At 45.1% G+C, this 20243-nt stretch overlaps 1 long non-coding RNA gene and 1 pseudogene across 1 annotated transcript; one reads left to right on the forward strand and one right to left on the reverse strand.

Annotated features, from left to right (window-relative positions):
- The first annotated feature begins 10176 nt into the window (after nt 1-10176).
- Nucleotides 10177-12573, forward strand: LOC119282068. Its single transcript, XR_005138622.1, has 2 exons — nt 10177-10445; nt 11954-12573. It is a non-coding gene; the product is annotated as an uncharacterized LOC119282068 (long non-coding RNA).
- LOC119282067 lies at nt 10951-12487 on the reverse strand (annotated as a pseudogene).
- Nucleotides 12574-20243: the final 7670 nt, after the last annotated feature.

The following is a 20243-nucleotide window of genomic DNA, read 5'->3' on the forward strand; positions in this document are numbered from 1 at the left end:
AACACCAGAGGAAGGTCAAATGATTCTCAACGACATCCACTCGGGGACCTGTGGCCATCATGCGTCTTCTCGGACCATCGTGGCCAAAGCATACCGAGCTAGTTTTTATTGGCCCAGAGCGAATGAAATGGCAAAGGAGATAGTCGACAAGTGTGAGGGATGTCAATTTTACTCCAATATGTCACACAAGCCCGCCTCAGCCTTAAAGACCATACCACTTGTCTGGCCCTTTGCTGTATGGGGTTTGGATATGGTTGGCCCGTTTAGAACAGGAAGGAGCGGTTTCACACATGTACTGGTAGCAGTCGACAAGTTTACCAAGTGGATTGAGGCCAAACCCATCAAGAACCTCGATGCTGGCACCGCTGTCAGCTTCATCCGAGAACTGATATTCAGATATGGAGTCCCGCACAGCATCATCACTGACAACAGGTCAAACTTCGATTCTGAAGAATTCAGAGCTTTCTGCACATCTCAAGGCACACGAGTCGACTATGCTTCAGTCGCCCATCCACAGTCGAATGGAAAGGAAGAACGAGCCAATGGTTTGATTCTCAAAGGGTTGAAGCCCCGTTTGATGCGTGATCTCAAGCATGCGGCGGGTGCATGGGTTAACGAACTTCCCTCGGTGCTTTGGGGGTTAAGGACCACACCCAACCGGTCGAATAGAAGAACTCCATTCTTCTTGGTCTACGGAGCTGAAGCAGTCTTGCCGAGTGATCTTCTCCACAACGCTCCCCGAGTCGAGTTCTACACCGAAGTTGAAGCAGAACAAGCGCGGCAGGACGCAGTCGACCTTTTAGAGGAAGAAAGAGAGATGGCTCTGATCAGATCGACCATTTATCAACAAGACTTGCGTCGCTTCCACGCCAAAAACGTGAAGAGTCGAGCCTTCCAGGAAGGAGATTTAGTTCTCCGAGTGGACCAGCAGAAACCACACAAGCTTGCTCCTTCTTGGGAAGGTCCCTTCATCGTCACCAAGGTTCTCCACAATGGAGCATACCGTCTTTACAATGTCGAGCATCAGATCGACGAGCCCCGAGCTTGGAACGCGGAGCTTCTCCGCCCCTTTTACACTTAAGTATTCACTCGGATGAGTTGTAATAAAAGTACTCCTGTAGTTTATTTATCAAAGACAAGAGCTTTATAGTTTTCCCAGTGATTGTTATTACTTTTGTCCATATAAAACAATCCCCCAATGGGTGGCTTAGCTGCGAATCCGATTCGCCTAAGTCTGTAAAAAAAATCCTAACCGAGTGGTGAGCCAGTCTCCCACACGAAGGCTTAGCTGCGAAATCCGTTTCGCCTAAGATAAACAAAATCCTACCGAGTGGTAAGCCAACCTTCCACTCGGGGGCTTAGCTGCAGTCCAAGTACTCGCCTAAGTTGAACAAAATCCTACCGAGTGGAGAGCGAACCTCCCACTCGGGGGCTTAGCTGCAGCCCTGTGCTCGCCTAAGATAAATAAAATCCTACCGAGTGGTAAGCCAGCCTTCCACTCGGAGGCTTAGCTGCAGTCCAAGTACTCGCCTAAGATAAATAAAATCCTACCGAGTGGTAAGCCAGCCTTCCACTCGGAGGCTTAGCTGCAGTCCAAGAACTCACCTAAGTACAAGTACAACATGCGTTCTGCAAGGAGGACGAGGTGCAGGTCGACTGCTACCCTCTCCTTCCGAGCTGCGCCACCAATTCAAAAATCCTACCGAGTGGAGAGCAGACCTCTCAGTCGGGGGCTTAGCTGCAGCCCAGTGCTCGCCTAAGTGTCTGAAATCCTACCGAGTGGAGAGCAGACCTCCCACTCGGGGGCTTAGCTGCAGCCCGGTGCTCGCCTAAGTTTCTGAAATCCTACCGAGTGGAGAGCAGACCTCCCACTCGGGGGCTTAGCTGCAGCCCAGTGCTCGCCTAAGTGTCTTAAATCCTACCGAGTGGAGAGCAGACCTCCCACTCGGGGGCTTAGCTGCAGCCCAGTGCTCGCCTAAGTGTCTGAAATCCTACCGAGTGGAGAGCAGACCTCCCACTCGGGGGGCTTAGCTGCAGCCCAGTGCTCGCCTAAGTATCTAAAAATCCTACCAAGTGGAGGGCAAACCTCTCGCTCGGGGACTTAGCTGCAGCCCAGTGCTCTCCTAAGTGAATTGGGGGACAAGTCGACGGCAATAAGCGCTTCGCTTTAACCTGCAAAAGACGCCTCAAACCAAATGCAAACATATTCAGCGACGAACCCAAGTTCGGATAACACCTAACGGAACCGAAAGTGCTCAGGCGCTAGGCCTGTTAAGGTTTGTCGGTTACAAAACTCACTCGGCATACCGAGGCAAATTTAAAGTATCAAGCTTAGAAGTTTTTTACCCCTCCTGTGGAGGGCTGGAAGGTGCCACAAACTCGTCCAGATCAATTCCATCAGCAATCCGAGTGGCAGCGGCAATGAAGGTCTCCATGAAAGATCTGGAATCGTGCTTCTTGGTGTTGGCCACCCTGAGAGCCACCAGCTTGTCCTCTCGTGCATCCTTGCAGTGAACGCGGACCAGAGACAGAGCAACATCCTCGCCGCACCTAGCCGAAGACTTCTTCCACTCCTGCACTCGACTTGGGACCTCGTTCAGTCGAGTCATCAGAGACTCGAGGTCGTTCTGGAGTGTCTCTCTTGGCCAGAGTGTTGTGTCGATGCGGGAAGTTGCGACCTTCAGCCTTGCGAGATAATCGATGACGGCAGCAACACGAGATTCAAGTCGGAGCACGTTCATGGCGACTTCATCTTTCACAGGAGAGTTGATGGGATCCAAGTTTATCTCCAGTCGACCGGTCTCCTCTTCAAAGTTCTGACAAAATTCTGCAAGCACAACCACCGAGTCAAAACTACAGTCGGAAGTAGCGGTTAAATATTGCCTGTTCGATACCAAAGATTACCTTCAAGCATGAGGAATAGCTTCTTGGCGAGTCCGCCCAGATAAGCCTCCAGATCATTCTTCTTGCCCGCCAACTCACTGGCCTTGTCATTCAGAGCAATCTTGTCGTTCTTCAGTCGAGTGACTTCTTGGTTGGCCATGTCAAGAGCAGCTTTCAGATTAGCGTTTTCTTCTTCAAGCTTGGCGACCGAAGCCAACTTCTCTTCAGCAAGCCTAGTCTTGTCCGCGGCCGTTTTTTGCGCCTCGGCAAGGTCAAGGTCCTTCTTCTTCAGAGCGTTCTTCAGTTTTTCTGCGAAAATCACAATAAGGTCAGAATCGAAGGCAGATAAGAAGCAAGGACAGTCGTCAAGATTCTCACTGAACATACCTTTTGCTTCCTCCTTCGCCTTCGTGAAGTTTTCTTGGACAAGCTTTTGGTCAAGTTCAAGCTGGATGAACTTGCTCTTCAATTCGGCGTAGCGAGAAACAAGGTCACAAGACCTCTGCGAAAGCTCAGTCGACAAAACATCAACAGCAATTCACTCCCGAGTGACTAAGGAAAAATCATAGCATTTCTAAGACTATGGCCGAATATAAACATTCGACCATAGTCTCGGGGACTACACCCAGTGGGTGCACTCAGCGTGCCCCCACTAGTTTCATCAAGAGTCGACCAGTCGACCAACCAAAATAAAGAGGCAATGTTCTTTAGACTATAGTCGACTGCCAGCAGTCGACCACAGTCTCGGGGACTACACCCAGTGGGTGCACTCAGCGTGCCCCCACCGGTCTATGAATCTATTCGACCTTGTCGAGTAAAGAAAAACTCAAAGCATAAAGACTATGGTCGACTGCCAGCAGTCCACCATAGCCTTGGGGACTACACCTAGTGGGTGCACTCAGCGTGCCCCCACTAACCCGGAATTTCAATCGACACACCCAGTGGGTGCAGGACAAACTCTAAGAATTGCAGAAAGAAGAGTTTACAGATATCATATCCTAACAGAACAGGCAGTGACCGACTGACCAGAACATTACTCTGAAGAGCTGAACTGGCGTCATAGGCTTCCTGGCTAGCTTCTCGTATCGCCTTCACTTGCTCCATCATGACCCCCGCTTGGCGTATCGCTTCTCTAGCAGCACTGGCTTGGTCTTCTGGAACGGGGTAGGTGGAGAAAAGCGAGGGTTGAGCAGCACTCGACGACGAAGGGCGAGCACTCGTCAACGGCACCGCGAAGGTTACGGTGGGTCGAGTGACATTGTCTCCCTCCACGACCAAAGTCTCGGGTGCTGGCACATCTCGAGTCGCCTTGCCAGCAGGCGTTTTCTTGCTCCTCCTTTGCCTCGGTGGTTCTTCGTCGTTGTCGTCAGGAAGGTCAATAACAATGTTAGATGAAGCTGCAGAAAGAATCAAAATTAGAGACAATAAGTCAGTCAACTGAAAACGGCATCACAAGAATCATACCAGGTTGTGAGGTAGCAGCATCCTCCATCTCGTGGTCTTCAGCCTTGGTCGAAGTATCAGAAGTAGCAGCGCTGCAGTTCCGGAAATCAGTCGATTGACCCATGAGTCGACCAAGAGCAAGTTTACGAAATGGGGAAAACTCAAGACTACCATTACCCTGAGATAGTGGGGATCACCATCTTCATCTTCGGCAAGACCTTCGCAGGTTTCGACGGTGCCACTCGAGACTGCTTCGGAGCTTTCTCAGTCGGCGCCGGAGAAGTAGTCCGAGGGCGCTTGGTCGACTGGGTAGCGGTCGCGACCCCTTTACCACGCTCAGTTGCGGGATCATGAACAAGCTTCGAGCGTCTTTCCGAGCGGGGTGGTGCAACTTCCTCCTCCTCCTCCTCCTCTTCCTCCTCATCAGAGTCATCAGCCTCATCATCGTCGTCAGCATCTGAATCCCACTCCTCCGGGCTCTCACCCCCACTTCCTTCCTCCTCCTCAGTCGGCGTCTGCGCGCCATTGGGCATCGAGTATAACTCCGTGGTGGCCTGACAAGCAACAAAGCAAAATGAAGATCACTCGATCAATTCACAGCAAAGCAGAATGGATAAAACAAAATTACACTCGGAGATAAGCAGCCATACCTTGTCCGGCGTATAGGTACAGTCGAGTGGCGGTATCCTCCTCGCTCCTCGAGGGTTGTCCTTGTTCCCTGTGATGGCGGTCACCCACCTCTCCAGCGTGGCGTCGTCGACTGCCTCTGGATGGACCCGAGTGGTGTCTTCGGTACCGCAGTACAGCCACATCGGGTGGCCTCGGTACTGGAGCGGTTGGATGCGCCGCCTAAGGAAGACTTCCAGAAGATCCATGCCCGTCACTCCGTCCCAAACGAGTTGGACCATGCGCTCCACCAACATTTTTACCTCGGCTTTCTCCTCAGGAAGCACCTTCAGAGAAGACGGTTTGTCCACTCGGTCCATGGAGAACGGAGGGAGACCAGTCGACTGCCCCGGCGTCGACTCGTCTTGGCAGTAGAACCAAGTCGACTGCCACCCTCTGACCAACTCAGGAAGGGTCATGGCCGGGAAAGTGCTCTTATTCCTCAACTGAATCCCAAGACCCCCGCACATCTGAATAACCTTGGTCCTCTCATCACCCGGACTCGCCTTTTTTACTGTCTGCGACCGACAGGTGAATATGTGCTTGAAGAGACCCCAGTGCGGTCGACAACCCAGGAAGTTCTTGCACATGGACACAAAGGCAGCAAGATAGGCGATGGAATTGGGATTGAAATGGTGGAGTTGCGCCCCAAAGAAATTCAGAAACCCACGGAAGAACACCCTCGGCGGCAGAGAAAAACCACGATCTACGTGAGTGGCTAAGAGAACGCACTCACCCTCCTGTGGCTGCGGTTGACACTCGGACCCCGGGAGCCTCGCTGACCCGTGGGGGATCAGTCCCTCATTGTCCAGGTCGTCGAGGTCCTTCTCAGTGATGGTCGAGCGGATCCAATCCCCTTGGACCCAACCCTTCGGCAGGCGAGACCTCGACGAAGATCCGCCCCGACTAGACGGTCTCCCCTTCGCTTGCCCCGTCACCGTCGCCTTCTTCGCGCGCTCTAGAGCCGCCATCTTCTCCTTCACCATTATCGCCGGCGAAGCGCTCGAGAGGTGGATAAGGCGGAGGTAGGAGCAGGCGCCGTGGGCGGAGGCAGAGAGGGAAGAGAGGAGAATGGGGAGGCACTGTTCAAAAACTCTTCCCCGACGCTTTATATAAGGGCGCTTCCAAGTGGCTGACGAGTGGGTCCGAGCAGATCTTTCACATCCCGAAACAGTCAGACATGTACGATACGTGGCGAAAAAGGCGGCGTGGAAATCGAGGCGTCCATGCCTTATCCCGCATGATTGCCGCGGATCGCCCCGCTTCGCGCGCTTCCCAAATTTCAGATCCCGCAAAATCCGCTAACAGCAGATCAATCTGTCAGACGGTATCCTTCCCGCGATCCGTCGCTCGGAAGTTCACCAGAGTTCAAAAGTTCACTCGACAAAAGATAAGAATGGATCAAGGCGACTGAAGTAAAAGTCGACGCCAACGCCGAAAGAAGAATCGCCGATCCAAGATACGACATAATCAAAGTACAGTAAATAAGTCGGAGAAAATCGTCAACTCCTTCCTCACTCGAACCTCGATCCATTCGGGGGCTAATGATGAGGTTATGTACCTAGGGTAGGGTCATGGACCTATCTAGGATACCATACCCAAGGACATCATCATACGAAGCTACCTTCCAGTCGACCAAGAGAAGCTCCACTCGACCAAGGGAGACTCCACTCGACCGGCTAGAAGACACTCGACCTTGAAGACGCACTCGACCATCAGAAGTTCAGGATCTATGCTGTATCCAAACGGTCTGTAATTAAGTAGTCTTAATGGTCATGATGACACTTTATGTAGGGCGTTACCGGTAACGCCCGGCCTTAATGTACTTTAACCCTCCTCTACGTGGGCTGGCTGGGGTCCTGGCGTCCTCTATATAAGCCACCCCCTCCACTGGTAGAAGGGTTCGCACCCCTGTAACTCATATACACAGAGATCAGTCGACCGCCTCCGGGCTCCGAGACGTAGGGCTGTTACTTCCTCCGAGAAGGGCCTGAACTCGCTAAACACCCGTGTGTACAACTACTCCATAGCTAGGACCTTGCATTTCCATACTTACCCCCCATTCTACTGTCAGACTTAGAACCACGACAATGACCTCATAAGGCTGGCCTCTGAGGCCACCGGCACCTCCGGCGTCGTCCAAGCCATCGTTGTCAGATCTGGAGCATGTGGTTGCCGATATGAGCTACGTGAGCAAGGTCTCTCCTCCTTATCATATGGGATCATCACATAGTCATATTGGATATCCCACAACATGGAGTTTGTTTTGGGATTCTCGTTCAAGTACACATCAAGGACATGATCCTTTTGCGTGACCTCTAGCACATAAGGGCGATCCTCCTCTTCCTCGATGATGAGGGCGACCTCCTCCTCCGATTGCTCCTCGTCAAACATCTGCACTTTTTCCTCCAAGGACAGCGCCTAGTCCACCTATGGGGGAACCAACACCCTGAGTGGCACCCTGTTTAGGGAGCTGCCCGGATCCGAAGTCATGCCCCGGCGACCACTTCTTGACATCAGACTTCTTTCGAATTGCGGCGGCCAGGTGTGTTATGGTGTGCGGTGGCTTGTGGATGTGTGGGAGAGGATGAGCTGTGCGGAGGAGGGCCACACATGACTTTCAAAGCCGGAGTAGACTTCCCAGTCACCGCGTCACCTTGAATGTGGTAGACGGGTGGATGGTCTACCGGAGTGAATGTTGTCAAGCTGGAGCGGACATGGCAGGAGAAGGTTATGGGTGGGCCCAAGGCATTGGAGTCCGACGTGCCGGACGTCCGAACTCCCCAAATCCCCGTCCCCAGTTTACTGCCTGTTTTGGGGATTTCAAACGTTCGGACCAGTCCGGACAAATTTGGTGACCGTCGTTGGACGGGCAAAACTGTGCGCACCGTCCGGTTCCGACATTTGCGGGCGATTTGGTGATCCGTGTTGGAGTTGCCCTTACGTGACCGAAAAAAAAAACAAAGACCAAAACACGAGTACAAGTTTTTTCTATGGAATAATGAAATACGAAAGAGTGGTTTAACTCTTACAGAAAGTGAGAAATTTTGTAACGTAATTAATATGACACAACTATTTCTAACATGAACAAATCATAGACTTATTGTTAACTCTTTTCTTATATATTGAAATAGAATATATTGAAAGCTTGCACATAAATTACACAAAACATGCACTCTTCTGTACCGTCCAAGAACTAGTATAAACTAGTTAATTTAATATAATTTTGGTTTAAGTCGATCACTTACAAAGACAAGTCCTTTTTAAGGTCCTAACATAAAATTAAGTATTGTTACATCCATATGCACAAATATAGGAGAAAATCCAACGGCCAAAAAACTGACTAAACAAGAACACGACTTGGGCTGGAAACATGAACACAAGCAAGTAAAATAAACAGACTCTTTTTTGTGGTTGTCATTTTTTCTTATTATCAATGATATACTCCCTCCTTAGTTTAATTCAGATATTAGGATTTTCTTCAGTCAAACCTTTTTGAGTTTTATCAAGTTTATAAAAAAAAATACAACATTTACAATGCCATATCAGTATCATTAGATCCACCATGGAATATGTATTCATATTTTTATTTGGTATTGCATATGTTGATATTTTTTAATATTTATTGGTCAAACTTGATAAAGTTTCACTTAAGTTAAACCCAATATGTAAGGAAAATGACAGAGAGAGTATACTATTTAAAACATAAAAACATATGACAAAGAGAGATGTTCATCTGAGGTAGAATGAATTAAGCACATTTTTATTACCATAAAGCACGAAATAAAATGACGAAATAAAACTTAAAGCATATTATGAAAACAATTTGCACACATGTTATTCATAATTTATATTGTTCTGCAATATGAAAGAACATGCATATAATAGTGCACCTTTCAGATACCAGTATGATTTGCATATACAGGTTAAATGGAACTTGCAAACCTACGTCTATATTATACTCCCTCCGTCCCAAAATTCTTGTCTTATATTTGTTTAGATACAGATGTACCGATACATCCGTATCTAGACAAATGTAAGACAAGAATTTTAGGATACATCTGTATCTAGACAAATGTAAGACAAGAATTTTGGGACGGAGGGAGTACTAGTGGAAGAATAATGTCCGAGATTAATCGTCTCTCGACACATCGAAAATAAATTACATCACGTATGTCAGTGGTATCCCACCCCCATCCCCTATCAATGCCCGAGATTATTAATGTATATCTTCATCTCTAGCTGCTGCATAGACGTAGTATGAGGAAGGATGCATCAGTTAGTGCATGCAGACGATGGACAGACCTGAAGGATAGGTAAGGTGAGGCAAGGGCAATCTTACTAAATCAGTGACAATTTTAATGGATGGGAGAGAAAGAAAGAAGGAAAGACAAAAAATACTACTAAACAAAAAGAAGGAAAAGTTGACCAAAAACTAAAATAATTTCAGACAACTTAAAAAAGCACAAACGTTTAGAAAAAGTATAATGTTGTTTCCCTAGTTACCGCATGCGCAATCTACATTTGGTTCATCAACATTTTTTCCCGATAATTTTCACCCCTCATATTAGCAAATCATTTTGGACTGTAAAATACCACAATTTCCGGCATTGATTGGAAACCGGATTTACGATGTGGTGCTCTTCGGTCGAGGAAAGAAAACCTTGGTATATAGTAGTGCTTGGGACTAGGCATGCTGATCTAAAAAAAGTGCCCAAGTTGGGATTTATTCGGGATCAGATGTGATGAAAGTACAAAACAGCAACAATATAAAAAAGCAAAACAACCGACTACACAAGTCGGCATACACAATTTAACAATCATTTATTGTTGGGAGCTACTACCTCCGTACCAAACGATATGACGCGAAAACATCTTATATTTTGGGATGGAGGTAGTAGTAAAAGATGATCGACATGCATGGTGAACTTCAGAAGCGGTGGTCGACTGGGCGCAGGGCCGGCCCTGAGGGGGGGCAGAGGGGGCGGCCGCCCCGGGCCCCCCAATTCCAGGGGCCCCCTCTCAGGTACGTACTTTAGTAGCCCAATCTTCTCCTGAAAAAAAAAGCTTCAAGCCTATTGCGTGTACACACAAAAAATCTGATATGACCCAAGTTGGTTGCTGGGCTATCTAAGGCGTGATTCACGCACGATCTCTGATATCTCGGAAAGAAAAACGCATGCAGCAAGGCTGATCAATCAGATCAGATCAGATCACATCTCGGAAAGAAAAACGCACGCAGCACGCCGATGGATCAATTTCGCCTCGCGCCGAGCACCCTTGCCATCGCCTGATCGTCGTCTGACCTCGCGCCTTCGCTTCGCCTTATCACAATATCACCTGCATGCATAGCAGCAGAGCCAGGAACAAGCGACAAGACGAGACGAGTGCTGCGTACAATCAATCAGAAAATCTATCCATTGATTTCAAATTCCATGTTCTACAGCTCAAAGGTAACCTTTCTGGTAGTCCCTAGTTCCTAAATTTGATGCTGAGACTTGTTTTTGATAACCCAATCATTGGATCGGACTAGTGTTTTGAAAACTGCATTATTTGTGCTTAATGAGACGACACGAAAATCAAATTTGTAATGCTTATGGATTACATTCCCATTGAACCCAATTTGCTCAGTTTGGATTAATGGTTGTTGAGGTGTCACAAGGACTGTTGATGGACAAGTTCTTTCAAAGCGTAGTAGATAGATTTTGGAAAACTTTATGAGATTTCTAAGAGCTAGTCCAGTTTTAGGCACAACCAGTTTTCGATTACAACGTGAAACAGGTAGATAATTTCTTGTTGAACATCCTGATTTGAATGTTTTCTTGATTTGGTATATCGGATCAATATTTATAGCCTAGAAATTTGTATACGAGTGCTTTGGAGTTCATATTAAAAGGAGAACCCAAGTTGTGCTTGTAAATTTACCTAAATATACATAGATATTTTGATGGTCAAGAGTCAAGGACAAAACATTTTTTTTTATGTTTATATAAAAGGGCCCCGGGTTTTACTTTCGCCCCGGGCCCCCAAAATGTCAGGACCGGCCCTGACTGGGCGTGTCTGTGTTGGCGCTAGCTAGCACGATTTGGTGTGATGGATCCTGAACATTTCGAGCAGGGCCTCCCTGTTGCCAGCAGTGGTCTCATACGCCTCGATGAGCTCGCTCCCCGTGAAATCCCTGTACTTGGGAGGGTTGGTGTCTCCATCCACCATAACCTGTGCCGGACCTATCATGCACTCCATATTGGGCCTGATAAGTGTTGCCACTGACATCCTCGCCTTGGCCGAGTTGGTCACCACCCGGTGCTCCACGCTTGTAAGCACCCCGTTGGTCACCATCTACGCAAAAACATGTAGAATTAGCTACCGCACATACGTATACTCTCTTCTTAGACATCAGTAAGATTGATGCGTTGCGACCTCACCTCCAGCTGAAGCCCAAAGTTGACAACAAAGGCGTTGTCTATGGGTTGGACACCGATCCAGCGTCCCTTTTGCTTGACTTGTAAACCACTGACGTCGCCCTGAGACAAGATCGTGAGGATGTAGCGGTTGGAGTGCGGTCGGATGCCCAAAGTGAGGCTCGGGTTGGGGCATGACGGGTAGTAGTTCACGTTCATCACCGTCTCCCCGCCGGTGAGGTCGCCCTCGAAGAATTGATCATCCAAGCCGAGCCCCTCGGCGATCAGCCGGAGGAGCCTTCGCGCCAGGTCCTGCACTTCCACCGCGTACTTGGCAAGACGCTCCCTGCGTACCCATAAACAATGCCGCATTATATAGCTGGGTTATAGATAGTACACGGATGTACTACTCCTAATTTGAAGTTTTGAACTAAAACCGCGACACTTATTTTGGATCGGATGGTGTAACAATTTTCTGTTCTTCCTAGCTTCATCATTATTGACTTTAAATTGTTCATTTACCTAAATATTTCTGGCTCTAATGGCCAATGGTGCATCAGCTTGTCAACCGGGTAGCACCGAAGCTTGAGGCAGTCGCGCCAGTAGCGGATGTCGTTCGTGTCAGTGTGCGACGTGACGGAGCCGGAGAAGACCCGGAATGGATTGTTCGGCTCGTTGGAGTAGTACTTGAGTTTTGCTTCCTCCGGCATCCTGAAGAACTCCGCGGCCGCTTCTCGGAAGCCCTGGATCACGTCTTCCTCCACACCATGGTTCACCACCTGCAAAACGGCATGCATGAATATCAGGAACACCGCAGATTACATGCTTGCATGGCGAAAAGGCAATGAAGCAAAGCAAGGCAACGTCCATTTAATCAGCTAACGTGCCTGGAAGAAGCCAAACTCCTTGCCGGCCTCCATGATCTCACCAATAACCTGTCGGCGGCCATCTCCCATAGCACCCCGGAGGTCGATGACGGGGAGAGCGACCGAGAGGTCGTCCCGTAGCTCGTTGTCGCACGGGCGTTTCTCTGGCGGCAAGACGTACTTGTCCGGCAGGGACTTCGGCGACGGCAAGTCGCAGATGAGCTTCATTGTCTCACTTTTCTTGTTGGCTTCGAGCTGAGTACTGCACTACTTTTTGTGTGTACTCTACTACTCTATCACATGCACTTATACTAGTCTCAGAAGGCCTACCTACCGCAGGCATTTTTTTCTTTTTCAGAGGGCACTATCTATTATTTCCATCTTTTTTTTAATAACGAAGACAGACCGAGAAAGAACAGAGAGAAGGCCTTGTTCTTTGGCATGGAGAAAGCGGGAGAAATAAATAGTTATAGATTTAGTACTTGTATATGTAGATTGTGTAATTTTTCAACCAAGTGACATACTAGTAAAACTTTGGTTGAACGAGAACAGATATGAAAGTTTGTCCTCTGCTTTAAATATTGGATAGTTCATAAGAAAATAAAGAAAACAAAATAATTAGCTGCTTTTATAGCTCCCCAAGACATAGTTTGCGAAACAATGATCCGCCTTGCGATATAATTTATTTATGATGGTCTAACCTTTAGTCTCGATTTGAGACACGGACCGGGACTAAAGGGCATCGCACCCTTTAGTCCCGGTTCGTGTCTCAAACCGGGACTAAAGGTCCCGAATGAACCGGGACTAATGCCTTCCCGACGCCTTAGCCGCTCGAACCGAGGCTAACACTAGTAGAAAAGAGGGCTTTGGTCCACCCTGGGTTAGCCCATTAGTCCCGGTTCAATCTAGAACCGGGACTAATGGGGGCATTAGTCCCGGTTCGTGCGCCCAGGGGCCACGTGGGCCATTTGTCCCGGTTCGTTTGGACCTTTTAGTCCCGGTTGGTGCCACGAACCGGGACTAAAGGGTGCGATGCCCATTAGTACCGGTTCGTGGCACCAACCGGGACTAAAGGTTAGACCTTTAGTCCCGGTTCGAGCCTCCAACCGGTACTAATGGGGTTTGAGGCATTAGTACCGGTTCATGGCACGAACCGGTACTAAAGGTCACATTTTCAAACTCCACCCCCCCCGGATCGCCTTTTCAGTTTAAAAAAAATAAAAGAAAATGATGAAAATGTCAAAAAAATAAAAAAAAATTAGTTTCCCATGTGATATGTGGTCTAGTTGTTGGGAAAATTTGCAAATGTGAATTTCGACTTTATTTGCAAAATCTCTCTAGAATTTAGTAAAATGGGCATAACTTTTGCATACTGACTCGGATGAAAAAGTTTTTTATATGAAAAATCATCTACTCAAAAAGTTACAACCAAATTTAACGGGGGGAACCCCGTTAAACATTTTTAGAATCCTCAAAAACCTAACAGAAAAAAAGTTACGGGGCTTTTAAGATCTAGAGTGAAAAAAATCGAAAAAATTTCAAACCGTGGTCAAACTAATTATTCAAACTGTGGTCAAATAATGGTCAAACTAATTATTCTAGAATATTAGTGTTACTAAATATTTATTTCAGTTATTTTGAATTTTGGTCAAATCTGGTCAAACTGTGGTCAAACAATGGTCAAACTAATTATTCAAGAAATATTAGTGTTACTAAATAATTATTGTTTTTTAAAACAATAGTTTCAAACTCAAATAGTGAAATGCTCACGCAAAATTCCCGAGGGTTAATAGGATTGACATCTTACTATCGTCAGCAAAACAACAAGTGCAGACTTGAAAACGAGGGAGAATAGAACCCGGAAGTTAAGCGTGCTCAGGCTGGGGGAGTGGGAGGATGGGTGTCCGTTCGGGAAGTTAGATTATTAGGAATGATGAGGGGTGATTAGAGATTAGAGGATAAATTGAGCAGTGATGAGGGGTGGTGATTAGAGATTAGAGGTTAAAAAAATTCAGAAATTTGAAAATAAAAAAAAATTCAAAAAAAAAATCATAAAATCTCCTTTAGTCCCGGTTGGTGTTACCAACCGGGACTAAAGGTGGAGCTCCACGTGGCCGCGACCTTTAGTCCCGGTTCCAGTTTGAACCGGGACTAAAGGGGGGAGGCATTAGTAACGACCCTTTAGTCCCGGTTCAAGAACCGGGACTAAAGGCCTTATGAACCGGGACTGATGCCCCCTTTTCTACTAGTGTAATACTCACATTAGTCCCGGTTCGTGATGCAACCGGGACTAATGTGTATATTGAGTTTGGACGAAAGCCCTGTTTTCTACTAGCGGCCACCTCTATGAAGTTTCAGTCACTTATGTGAAGTTCCAATGAGCTTTAGTTTATTTCGTTTGTTTTATATTTGTTGTAGTTGCACCTTTTTGTGAAATTGCACTTTTCGTGTAACTTTAGCTTTGTTTCTTAGTGTAATTCCATTTCCACCTTTTATTTTTTTCTTGTAGTTGTACCTTTTTGTGCAATTACACTTTGTTTTGGTACACTTGCACCTATGATTGTGCAACTATATTTTTGTTTGTGTAGTTAAAATTTATCAGTGGGAACATAAGCTAATTGAAAAATTGGAAGTTTCACTCACCTGCACTCTAAACACTCCTTGATTAAATAGACTTGCGATCCTATAAACTAGTTATTGTGGTGTACACATCAAACTATTTATATGATACATGACCGTGATAAAATTAAGGGTTAATTCGGTTGAGGGATGCATGCCCACTAAATTTAGGTACGAAACTCATGGCACTTGTGTGGTAGCTTGGGTATTAGTTCTTTGGAGTGAACTCACGGTATTCACAATAGTGCTACAGAAACACATCCATGAATGTGTAGTTTTTATAAGTGGGATGTACAATGGACCCACTGTGCGGTATTACTACAAATAAACATCCATGAGCATGTACTTGCTTAAAATTGGGATATACCATGGACCCACTGCGCTGTGATAGTACGGATTATGGAACTGAAAAACATATGAATCGATTTCCCTCTCAATCAATTCAAGTAATATTATGTTGTCTTGTTAATGAGTTTTAATCACCTTCTGTTCAGTTTCATTTACTTCCATGATTTTTTTATGTTTTGTGATCATTCATAATTATATGAAACTGTTGTAAGTTTGGGATCATTCACAATTATATGAAAGCTTAGCCACTTATGTGGAGTTTATGTCACCTCTTTTGCTAACTTTGTATTTGTTGCATGTGCACATTTTTATGCAACTCACTCTTATTTTGTGTAACTACACTTCACACATCACTCCTCGCGAAAACATCTCTCATTTTTTGAACAAGGAGAACCTACCCTGGGTTAACTTAATTTGGAAAAGTCACACTCTTCCCCGCCACTAGACAGATTAGAGGGATCTTTTTGGTGGAATTCTTATCTCAGGATTCTACCCATTTTCATGCAGTACTCCTCTTGCATAATTAACTCACCCAACTCAATTCATCTATGGGTAGATAAATGGACTGATACTCCACTTCAAAAAAGTACCCTGAGTTGCACTCTTCTGCTAAAAGCAATGCAATTTCCTTCAAATATTTTGCAAAATCCCATGATCATACAAAGAACTTCCATCTACCACTTTGGACACAAGCTCATGAACAATTGATGGCTCTACTTGGAGATCTTCCCCGTCTGAATCCTCAAGAAAAAGATAGATGGCTCTGCAATGGACAAATAGGGAAGTATTCTTCCATAAAGATGTACAAATAACTGCTTACAAACTTGGAAGAGTGAGTGATATTCAAGCACATTTGGAGCAGTGCAAGCAGGTGAAAATACAAATTTATCTTCTGGCTGGTAGCACATGAAAGAGTTAACACAAGATCCATGCTTCAAAGGAAAGGGATGCGGTTAGATGACCCCCTTTGCCCCTCTTGCATCCAAGAATGTGAAGAATCGTTTATGCACACGTTGTGGGACTGCACATATGCCTAGAACTACATGCAAACATTGATTCAAAAAAGGCAAAGAGGCACTTCAGCCTATGAAGATACTATGTTGGCTGCCAGCAACTTCCGTAAACCTTTCACCATAGAGATTGTAACATTGGGATGCTGGAATATCTCGATCCAAACAAATGGAAAGGTATTCATGAAAATTCAACAAACCATCCAGAACCGAAGATTTGCCATGAAAAAATGACCTTCAACTGCTCAAATTCAAGATCATAGACAAGCATTCCACCTCATGTCAGCAGTGGATAAAAGAAAACTTTTAATGTAATGACCATGTTCCCAAAAGTTGGCATTGGTGAATTCCTACAAACCTTTGTGTAGTTTTGTCTTAGTTTTTTTTCTCCTTAACCTCTGTAACATACTATTTTTGTTTTCCTTATAATGAATATCATACCATAGAACAATTGTTCTACGGTTCAAGATTAAAAACCGCACTTCATGTTGTGTGCAATTGCACCGTCCTCATTCCACTTACCATTTTTTCTTTTTGTGTTGCAAGTGATTTTTCGTCAACTATATTTTTATATTTGGCACAATTGCACTTCTTATGCAATTACAATATTGTGTTCATGTACTTGCTATTAGTCGGGCACAAAAAATGATTGAACCTTGAAATGTGTTTGTTCACTTGCGCTCTAGACACTCCCTCATTAAATGGACATGTAATCTGTGAGAATGGTCCAGGTGGCATATGGTCCAGCCACACCCATGGCGTATGGATTTTCAACATTCGGTACAACATAAGTATTAATAATAGTATACAAGTAGAAACGACTATTTTCTGCTGGGTATCATGTTGATTTTCTGCGTATATATTACTTAGCCTAGACCTATTTGACAAGAGCTTACAACGGCTGCTAGCAGGTGGCACATGACGATTGCACAGTAAAACCAAGGCACTGTTTAATGTAACATTTTATCTGGTAGGTATATTTAAGATCATCAGTTTCATCTGCACATAACCACACAAGCACATTGTTTCTTTTTGTTCCTCTTTACTAGACCTATTGGTGTTTATCTTCCTCTGAAACCAAAGCCATGATGTCCCAAAGCTTTTCAAACTCGTGCTTGCACTTGCTGGCCACCACAACCTTCGTCATTGGCAATGAGGACCACCGGGTCGAGGAATTATACGTCCATTTTGCATCATGCTTTTATATCGATATTTATTACATTATGGGCTGTTATTGCACGCTATATCACAATACTTATGCCTTTTCTCTCTTATTTTATAAGTTTTACATGAAGAGGGAGAATGTTGGCAGCTGGAATTCTGGACTGGAAAAGGAGCAAATATTAGAGACCTATTCTGCACAACTCGAAAAGTGCCGAAACTTCACGGAGATCAGTTTTGCAATATATAAAAAATATTGGGCAAAAAAAGCACCAGAGGAGGGCCACCAGTCAGTCACGAGGGTGGAGGGCGCGCCCTACCCCCCTAGGCGCGCCCCCTACCTTGGCCCCCTGGCAGGCCCCCGATGCCCATATTTAGATATATGGTGTCTTTTGCCATGGAAAAAAATCATAGAGAAGCTTTCAGGAGAAAGCGCTGCCGTCTTGAGGCGGAACCTGGGTAGGACCAATCTAGGGCTCCGACGGAGCTGTTCTGCCGGAGAAACATCCCTCCGGGAGGGGGAAATCATCGCCATCGTCATCACCATCGATCCTCTCATTAAGAGGGGGTCAATATCCTTCAACATCTTCACCAACACCATCTCCTCTCAAACCCTAGTTCATCTCTTGTATTCGAGCTTTGTCTAAAAACCTCATATTGGTACCTGTGGGTTGCTAGTAGTGTTGATTACTCCTTGTAGTTGATGCTAGTTGGTTTATTCGACTACATGACACTTCACCATGATTTGGGCCTAGGGGAAGGCATTGGGAAGTAATAAGTAGATGGTGGGTTGCTAGTGTGTCAGAAGCTTAAACCCTAGTTTATGCGTTGCTTCGTAAGGGGCTGGTTTGGATCTATATGTTTCATGCTATGTTTAGGTTTACCTTAATACTTCTTTTGTAGTTGCAGATGCTTGCAATAGGGGTTAATCATAAGTGGGATGCTTGTCCAATAAAGGGCAGTACCCAAGCACCGGTCCACCCACATATCAAATTATCAAAGTACCGAACGCGAATCATATAGGCGTGATGAAAACTAGCTTGACGATAATTCCCATGTGTCCTCGGGAGCGCTTTTCTCCATATAAGAATTTGTTCAGGCTTGTCCTTTGCTACAAAAAGGATTGGGCCATCTTGCTGCATCTTATTTACTTTCATTGCTTGTTACCCGTTATGAATTACCTTATCACAAAACTATCTGTTACCGACAATTTCAGTGCTTGCAGAGAATACCTTACTGAAAACCGCTTGTCATTTCCTTCTGCTCCTAGTTGGGTTCGACACTCTTACTTATCAAAAGGACTATGATAGATCTCCTATACTTTTGGGTCATCAACACTCTTTTCTGGCACCGTTGCCGGGGAGTGAAGCGCCTTTGGTAAGTGGAATAAGGTAAGAAAACATTTATATAGTGTGCTGAAATTTAGTGTCACTTGTTACTATGGAAAATAATCCTTTGAGGGGCTTGTTCGGGGTATCTTCACCTCGACCAGAAGAGCAAAGAGTTGCTCCTCAACCTACTGAAAATATTTACTTTGAAATTCCTTCGGGTATGATAGAGAAACTGCTAGCTAACCCTATACAGGAGATGGAACATTACATCCCGATATGCACCTAATCTATGTGGATGAAGTTTGTGGATTATTTAGGCATTGCAGGTATGCCCGAGGATGTTTTCAACAAGAAATTATTCCCTTTATATTTGAAGGGAAATGCATTGACATGGTTTAGGCTATGTGATGATATTGGATCATGGAACTACAACCGATTGAAATTGGAATTTCATCAGAAGTTTTATCCTATGCATCTGGTTCATCGTGATCGTAATTATATATATAATTTTTGGCCTCGTGAAGGAGAAAGTATCGCTCAAGCTTGGGGGAGGCTTAAGTCAATGTTATATTCATGCCCCAATCATGAGTTCTCAAGAGAAATTACTATTCAAAAAATTTATGCTCGGCTTTCTCAAAATGGTCGCTCCATGCTCGATACTTCTTGTACTGGTTCTTTTATGATGAAGACTATTGAATTCAAATGGGATTTATTGGAAAGAATTAAACGCAACTCTGAATATTGGGAACTCGACAAAGGTCAAGAGTCAGGTATAAACCATAAGTTGATTGTGTTAAATCTTTTATGGATACAAATGATTTTCGTGATTTTAGCACTAATATGGACTTGACTCTGGGATAGTAGCTTCTTTCTGTGAATCATTTTCTACTCATGTTGATCTCCCTAAGGAGAGGTGGTTTAAATATCATCCTCCCATTGAAGTGAAAGTAGTAGAACCTATTAAAGTTGAAGAAGAAACTATTACTTATAATGTTGATCCTATTGTTCCTACTGCTTATATTGAGAAACCCCATTTTCCTGTTAGAATATAAGATCATGCTAAAGCTTCAAATGTGGTTCGTAAGAGTTATACTAGAACACCTACACCCCCTGAACAAATTAAAGTTGAACCTAGCATTGCTATGGTTAAAGATCTCTTGGTCGATAACAATGATGGGCATGCTATTTATTTCTGTGATGAAGCTGCTGGGATTGCTAAACCTGATGCTAAAGTTAAACATAGACCTATTGTTGGCCTACTTGTTGTTTCTGTTAAAATAGGAGATCATTGTTACCATGGCTTATGTGATATGGGTGCTAGTGTGAGTGCAATTCCTCATTCCTTATACAAAGAAATTATGCATGATATTGCACCTTCTGAGATAGAAGATATTGATGTTACTATTAAGCTTGCCAATAGAGATACTATTTCACCAGTTGGGATTGTTAGAGATGTTGAAGTCTTGTGTGGGAAATTAAAATACCCTACTGATTTTCTTGTTATTGGTTACCCAC

This window comes from Triticum dicoccoides, chromosome 3B (genome assembly GCF_002162155.2).
Source record: "Triticum dicoccoides isolate Atlit2015 ecotype Zavitan chromosome 3B, WEW_v2.0, whole genome shotgun sequence".
Taxonomy (NCBI): Eukaryota; Viridiplantae; Streptophyta; class Magnoliopsida; order Poales; family Poaceae; genus Triticum; species Triticum dicoccoides.